This window comes from Camelina sativa, chromosome 16 (assembly GCF_030686135.1).
Source record: "Camelina sativa cultivar CO46 ecotype springtype chromosome 16, ASM3068613v1".
Taxonomy (NCBI): Eukaryota; Viridiplantae; Streptophyta; class Magnoliopsida; order Brassicales; family Brassicaceae; genus Camelina; species Camelina sativa.
In genome coordinates, this window is record NC_141895.1 from 2,056,641 (window position 1) to 2,064,466 (window position 7,826).

Genomic DNA, 7,826 nt, shown 5'->3' on the forward strand with positions numbered 1-7,826 from the left:
ACAAACCACGATCAAGTGAGATTCGCTTATTCACGCCCTTGGCAATTCTTGACGACCAAGGAGATGGAGGAGTGCTGATCGTTTGGAATTATCAAGAGTCTTTGTTTATGTCTTACCCTAAAAAATGTCCTCCTTAACAAGGTTTCTCCATCTTACTTCCAAACTCTTGTTCCGGTTCCCTAAAATATGTATACATATCTCCTTTGCGTTTTTTTTTTCTTTTTATAACATGCTCTGCTTTGTCTTTTTATTACTTTTTTTTTTTCTTAGTTTATCGATTGTTGAGAGTCAATACTTATGAAATCATCAATATTTACTACCAATCTAATTGTTGGTTGGGTTGGGTGACAATGGCGAAAGTTAACTAAACCAAAGATCAAAACACGGTTCAGGGTCTAATGGAAACTACTTATATCATAAGCCAGAAAAAAAACTAATCACCATCTTCATTTGAATCAAGTACATAAGACCTCAAGACGCGTCTGTATTTGCCGAGGATATCATACCAGGTAGACGTGTTGATGATCGCTTGATCTTTATCCAGTACTCATCGTACACTCTTTTCCTCGACATACGCTCGAAGAATCTACTCCAACCTTCCATAACTCTGGTCAGCCTAACACTCTTGGGTCGTCCAGTTAGGTACCTAACGTAATCTCTTGCAAGACGGAACAACTCCTCCCCGTTGATGATGTAGATGTACTGCAAAAAAAGAATTAGTATTCAAAGTTAAAGATTACTATAGATCATTCAAAGGTAACATGTGTGGGGTTGTGATGTTGTCATTACCAGAAAAATGAAGCCTAAGGTTGCCAATACCACTTGCAAAGTTTCATCCGCGATACCAGCAAGACCACCATCTTCTCCTGATGAGCCTTCAGACCCATTATTATTCCCACCATTTCTACCGCCGCCCCCTCCTCCTCCTCCTCCTCCTCGTGGAGGAATGCCGCCAGTGTCTTTCTTTTGTATCTGCTCACGCAACATATCTTCAACCGATTTCTTCCCCATTGCTTTCTCAATAGCTTTCCATGGTGATGATATCTGATGAATAAAAACATCATCACTAAGCGTGTTAATATCAGAAACACTAAACACACCTTAGTTATAATTGTGCATTAACTTCTTACAAACACACGACACGCAAAAAGGATCACTTTTGCAAGATTGATATTAGGCTTAGGATATATATCAATCTTATATCTCCTATATTCTCGTAGATACGACACTATTGTATAGCTAGGCAACTCGTTGTATATAAATACCTTATGCACATATTGAATGCAACAAGACATTACATTCGTATATCAACATATTTCATGGTAGTAGAACATTAAGCTTCTGTGACCTATTTTTTTTTCTTACTCCTGCCGCCACCGCCGTTGTTCTTTAACAACAGCCGTTGCTGCTAAATTTTTTTTTTATACGCTTCTACCGCCGTTGTTCGTTAACAACCGCCGTCGTTGCAAATCTTTCTGTTTTATCTTTTAAATATCTCCTATGGCGACCCCTCCACAAACACAAGTTGTTGTGGCACCACCGCCTTCACCATATCATCTCAATTCCTCTGACAACCCAGGAGCTTTGATATCTTCTATAATTCTACAAGAAGACAATTACTCAGAATGGGCCACTGAGTTATGCAACTCCTTGCAAGCAAAACATAAACTGGGTTTTGTTGATGGATCTGTTCTAAAACCTACCACTGAACCCGATCTGAGCTTATGGCGTAACGCAAACTCTATGATCGTGGGTTGGATTCGAACATCTATTGATCCGAAACTTCGATCCACCGTCTCCTTCATCGACAAAGATCCTACTCTGTGGGAAACTCTCCGTTCCCGCTTCTTCGTTAGCAACGGTGTTCGTAAACAAGTTCTTAAAGACGAGATAGCTGGCTGTAAACAGAACGGTCAGTCCGTTTTGGAATACTATGGTCGTTTGTCAAAGTTATGGGAGGAGCTGCAGAACTATAAAACTGGTTGTGCGTGTACGTGTGCTGCTGCTCCGGGTATTGCTCAAGAACGAGAAGAGGACCGAATCCATCAGTTCCTGTTTGGTTTAGATCTTCCTCGTTTCAGCAACATCCGATCAACCATTACTGGTGAAGACCCCAAGCCCCCGCTTACTCAAGTCTACTCTCGGGTTATTCGGGAAGAGCAAAACCTCAATGTTGTGCAATCCAAGGAATTGGCCACAACAGAGGCGATTGGTTTCACCGCCAAAACAGAGGTTCCTGCTCATGCTGCTGCTGTTTCGGGGCCTCGCTTTCGTGATCGCTCTTCTCTCTCGTGTACACACTGTCGACGTCAAGGCCATGAAGCATCCGAGTGTTTTCAACTTCATGGTTTTCCTGACTGGTATTTTGACAACAATGGTGGTACTCGACCAGATAACAGAGCCACCTCCAATCGTCCTGTTCAGCGAGGAGGACGACCAACTAGGGGCATTGGTCGCGGTCGAGGTTGGGCCAACAATGCTCGGGTTAGTTCTCCTAGTCAAAGTGGCAACAATCAGATAACACAACTCATCAACTTGCTTGAGGCCCAGCGTTCAAACACTTCTTTCGAAAAATTGTCGGGTAAAACTCATTTGTCTGATGTTGTTTTAGATACATGCGCCTCTCATCACATGACGGGTGATATCTCTATTTGGGTGGATGTCTTTGACATCATTCCATCACCTGTTACAAAACCTGATGGTCACCCATCACGAGCTACCAAATGTGGCTCGTTACCGTTGAGCTCGTCTTATTTGCTCACCAATGTTTTGTTTGTTCATGATTTCAACTGCATCTTGATATCAGTTTCCAAACTTCTCAAGCAAACTGGCGCCATTGGAATATTTACTGACATTCTTTGTTTCTTACATAACCGTTTTTCGAGGACTTTGATTGGAACGGGTGAAGAACGTGAGGGTGTGTACTATTTTACGGGAGTGTTGGCTGCTCGGTCTCACAAGGCATCAGCGACTTCCGCAGCGTCTAGTGTATTGTGGCATCGTAGGCTTGGACATCCTTCCCCTGGTGTTTTAGTTTCTTTAACCGAGTGAGTTTATTCTCCTAGGAACTTTGAGGATTTAAAACGTTGTGACATTTGTTTTCGTGCTAAGCAAACAAGAGATGTTTTTCATGAAAGTAATAATAAAGCAACAGATTGTTTTTCACTTATTCATGCTGATGTTTGGGGTCCTTATCGTACTCCTTCTACTACCGGTGCTACGTATTTTCTGACATTAGTTGATGATCACTCAAGATCTGTGTGGACGTACCTCATGTCCGCTAAATCAGAAGTTCCACAGCTGATTCGAAACTTTTGTGCTATGTCGGAACGTCAGTTTGGCAAACCGGTCAAGTCTTTTCGTACTGACAACGGAACTGAGTTTATGTGTCTCTCTTCCTATTTTCAAGAACATGGCATCATTCATCAAACATCATGTGTTGATACACCGCAAGAGAATGGACAGGTCGAACGCAAACACCGCCATATTCTCAACGTTGCCCTTGCTTGTCTTTTTCAAAGTTCTCTGCCGGTTAAGTTCTGAGGGGAAGGTATTCTCACAGCTACTCATTTGATAAACCGCACACCGTCTTCGGTATTACAAAATAAGACTCCTTATGAAGTCTTATTTGGCCATCGTCCGTTGTATGATATGATTCGCACATTTGGCTGCTTGTGTTATGCTCATCATCGGTCTCGAGACAAAGATAAGTTTGGTCCTCATAGTCGGAAATGCGTCTTCCTGGGCTATCCATATGGCAAGAAGGGATGGCGTTTGTTCGATCTTGACACAAAGAAAGTTTTTATCAGCCGCGATGTCTGGTTTCAGGAGGACATTTTTCCGTTTCTCCACCATTCGTCGTCTCCGCCTTCTTCTCCGTCTCCACAACCCGTCGTGGTTGATGATGACTGGGATTCCTCACCCTTATTGCCATCGGTGTTTACACCACCTATACCTCTTCAAGAGGACTCTCCGATTGTAGCTCCTCCGTTAACCCCCGTTGTGACACCCGTCTCTTCTTCGGATTCCCTTGCCATGACTAGCTCCGACTCACCTTCCTCATCTCCGGTTCCTATTCATGTTACGGACCTATCGGAGGATGAGTCACCGTCAACACCTGGTTTACCGGAATTGTTGGAAAAAGGACACTGCAAGAAGTTTCCATCAGTTTTGCTTAAAGATTTTGTCATCCCTCGTGTACACTCCTCTCACGTTCTCGCTCCTACCGAATCATTGTCCTCCTCTACGGTCTCTGGTAAGATACTTTATCCCATCTCACAGTATTTGTCTAATGAAGGTTTCTCCAGAAACCATATTGCTTTCATGGCAGCAATTTTGGACAACAACAAACCTCGACATTTTAAAGATGCGGTTATCATTAAAGAGTGGTGTGATGCGATGCGCAAAGAAATAGAGGCACTTGAGGCTAATCATACGTGGGATGTCACTGATTTGCCACCGGGGAAAAAAGCTATTAACAACAAATGGGTGTACAAATTGAAGTTTCACTCTGACGGTTCTCTTGAACGCCATAAAGCACGTCTTGTGGCCATGGGTAATCATCAAAAAGAAGGGGTTGATTTCAAGGAAACCTTTGCTCCGGTTGCAAAGATAACAATCGTACGTTCTCTTCTTGGTGTGGCCGCTGCCAAGAATTGGGAGGTCCATCAAATGGACGTTTCATAATGCCTTTCTTCATGGGGATCTTGAGGAAGAAGTTTACATGAAGCTACCACCAAGGTTTAAATCCAGTAATCCTAATAAGGTGTGTCGCCTTCGTAAGTCATTGTATGGTCTCAAGCAGTCGCCATGCTGTTGGTTCTCCAAGCTGTCCACTGCACTTTGTAACTTGGGTTTTAAACAAAGCTACCAGGATTACTCTTTGTTTACATTGATTCGCGGAGATGTTATTCTGCATATTCTTGTTTATGTTGATGACTTTGTTCTTGCTGGGAATGATCTTAAGGTTCTTAACAGTTCAAGGAGCAGCTCAACAATTGTTTTCACATGAAGGATCTTGGCAAGCTAAAGTATTTTTTGGGTCTTGAGGTTTCTCGTGGCAAAGATGGGTTCTGTTTGTCTCAACGGAAGTATGCACTGGACATTATTCACGAGGCTGGCATGTTAGGAGCAAAACCGGTACCAACTCCAATGGAACTCAATCATAAGCTCGGTTCGGTGAAGGGTCCGGAATATGCGAATCTCGACCAATATCGTCGTTTAGTAGGGCGTTTTATCTACTTGACCATCACTCGCCCGGATTTGAGTTATGTCGTGCACATTCTTTCCCAATTTATGAAGGCTCCCCTCGTTGCGCATTGTGATCCCAATCATTCTGCGTGCCCTCACACTCGTCGGTCACTTTCGGCTTACGTCATATATCTCGGTGACTCGCCCATCTCATGGCAGACTAAGAAACAGGATACGGTGTCTAGTTCGTCGGTCGAGGCTGAATATCGTGCCATGGCTTACACTCTCAAGGAGGTCAAATGGTTGAAAGGCTTGATGGAGGACCTTGGAGTAGAACATTCACACCCGATGCCCTTCTACTGCGACAGTGAGGCGGCCATTCACATTGCAGCGAACCCGGTGTTCCACGAACGGACAAAACATATTGAGCGGGATTGTCATCAGGTCCGTGATGCAGTTCAAGCAAAGCTGATCACTACTGAGCACATTTCAACTAAGGATCAAGTGGCTGATCTTCTTACCAAGTCGTTGCCAACACCTATTTTTCAAAATTTACTGTCCACGTTGGGTGTCCGGGATTTCGTCCCACCAACGTGAGGGGGGGATATTAGGCTTAGGATATATATCAATCTTATATCTCCTATATTCTCGTAGATACAACACTATCGTATAGCTAGGCAACTCGTTGTATATAAATACCTTATGCACATATTGAATACAACAAGACATTACATTCGTATATCAACATATTTCAATTGAAGATTCAAAAATCTCGGCTACAACATCTATAGAGTGACGAGAAAACATATGTTATCTCATCACTACTATCAGATCTATCCTTCCGACCAAGTCCAAACACACAAAAGAATCATATCAGCACTACTTATCATCAGAAATAACTAAACTATGTGGCTATGTGACCAACTTCTTACACGGACACACACACAAAAAGAACAATTTGCAAGATATAAAGATCAAATCACAGCATTCTAAGCAGAGACATCTTAAGAATGAAGAAGAAGAATCTCACCTCATTACTACGGTTAGAATTATCCTTCCCACCAAGTAAGCACAAAACAGGACCTTGCCTCTGATTCCGACATCGATGATTTTGTAGAGGCGAAAAGCGAGTAGACACAGATGATGATGCAGAAGCCCGAATAGTCAATTTGGGGAGTGGTCGCTGATCAAAGCGTAATGAAGACTTAAAAGGTGCAACAGAGACATGTCTCGTTTGTGTTGTCCTTGCACAGAACAAGGATGGTCTGAATAGGTTAGCCTGCGTAGAGCTCATCTCTTACCTCAATGGCTTCTCTTCAATACATCAACTCAAGGATCTTCAACAACAATTCAATAAGAACAACAACAACAACAACAACAAAAAACGTTCTTTTAGGTCTGTTCGCTAAGCCAATAAAGAAGAATTAGAATTGGGAAAGAAGAAGGGACTGAACCAATCGATAGAAAGCTAAAACCTGGAAATTTGAACTACCCAATTCGAAAATCGATAGAAAGTTTAAATGTGATACCTTGATGAAACCCTAACTCGATAGAGAGAGATCTATTTTGAGGTTTCTTGTTTGTGTATTCAATACGAAGCAAACCGAAGAAGTCGGAGGTGGTAATAATGACCGAAGAAAATTGCTTGATGGCGGTGGAAGATAATTATACGATGTCGTTTCAACTCAATCAAAAATTTTACTTTACCGGTTTTAATCAACACGGAAACCTAATGCTCGCCGGTTTGATAGATAGTTCGGTTTAGTATATAAGACACTGGGAATTGGGAAGAAAATCCTTTAGAAGATTAACGGAATCAGAGACTGAGGCTAAACGTCAGCTAAACCGATGATATACTTACTAATTAAAATTACAGTAAAACCTTTATAAATTAATACTTTATAAATTAATAAACACTATAAATTAATAAATTTTGTTAGTCCCAAGTCGGGCCAGTGTAAAAAATAACAAAATTCGATAAGATAATAAGATAATTTTTTTTCTGAAATACCCATGTAAAATATGGTCCCAATAATATCATAAATTAATAATCATGTAAATTGTATATAAAGAAAAAAAAATATAATGTATGTTTCTCCTAAAGCTCATATCTACAAAACAACTATTATGTTGTATTTTCAAATTATAATGATATAAAATATTTTGTAACATGTCATAAATATAGCTACATTTTTTTAAGTTTTCAATTTTTAGATATCCATCATTTACATTTTGATAGTTTGATTAACTATTAAAATAAAACATTCTATATTATTATGCATAAATTTAATTTTCTGTATGTCATGTATATAAGTGAATTTGTCTATTGTATTTTTAATTTATTGTTAATAATGTTTTCTAAGTATTACAAATTCAATTCCAATACCATAAAATTTTAAATATCCGAAGTTATTGTTAAAATTGTCTCAATTCATAATTTTTAAAAGTTAAACTATTAAAAATATATCTATAAATTATTATTTATTAATTTACACTATAAATTAGTAATTATTAATTTATAGATAAATTAATATTACTATAAATTAATAAAATGTCTTGGTCCCAAAATTATTAATTTATACAGGTTTTACTGTACTCTCATAAGGCTCCAATGAAACGTCGTCGTTTGATCACCA

General features: G+C 40.2%; 1 pseudogene across 1 annotated transcript; it reads right to left on the reverse strand.

The window, feature by feature from the left end:
* Positions 1-295: 295 nt before the first annotated feature.
* Positions 296-6,851, reverse strand: LOC104749379 (uncharacterized; annotated as a pseudogene). The gene is made up of 4 exons (XR_015584221.1): positions 6,720-6,851; positions 6,221-6,527; positions 790-1,044; positions 296-702 (listed from the first exon to the last, which is right to left on the reverse strand). The product of XR_015584221.1 is annotated as an uncharacterized LOC104749379 (transcript).
* Between the last annotated feature and the right edge of the window lie 975 nt (positions 6,852-7,826).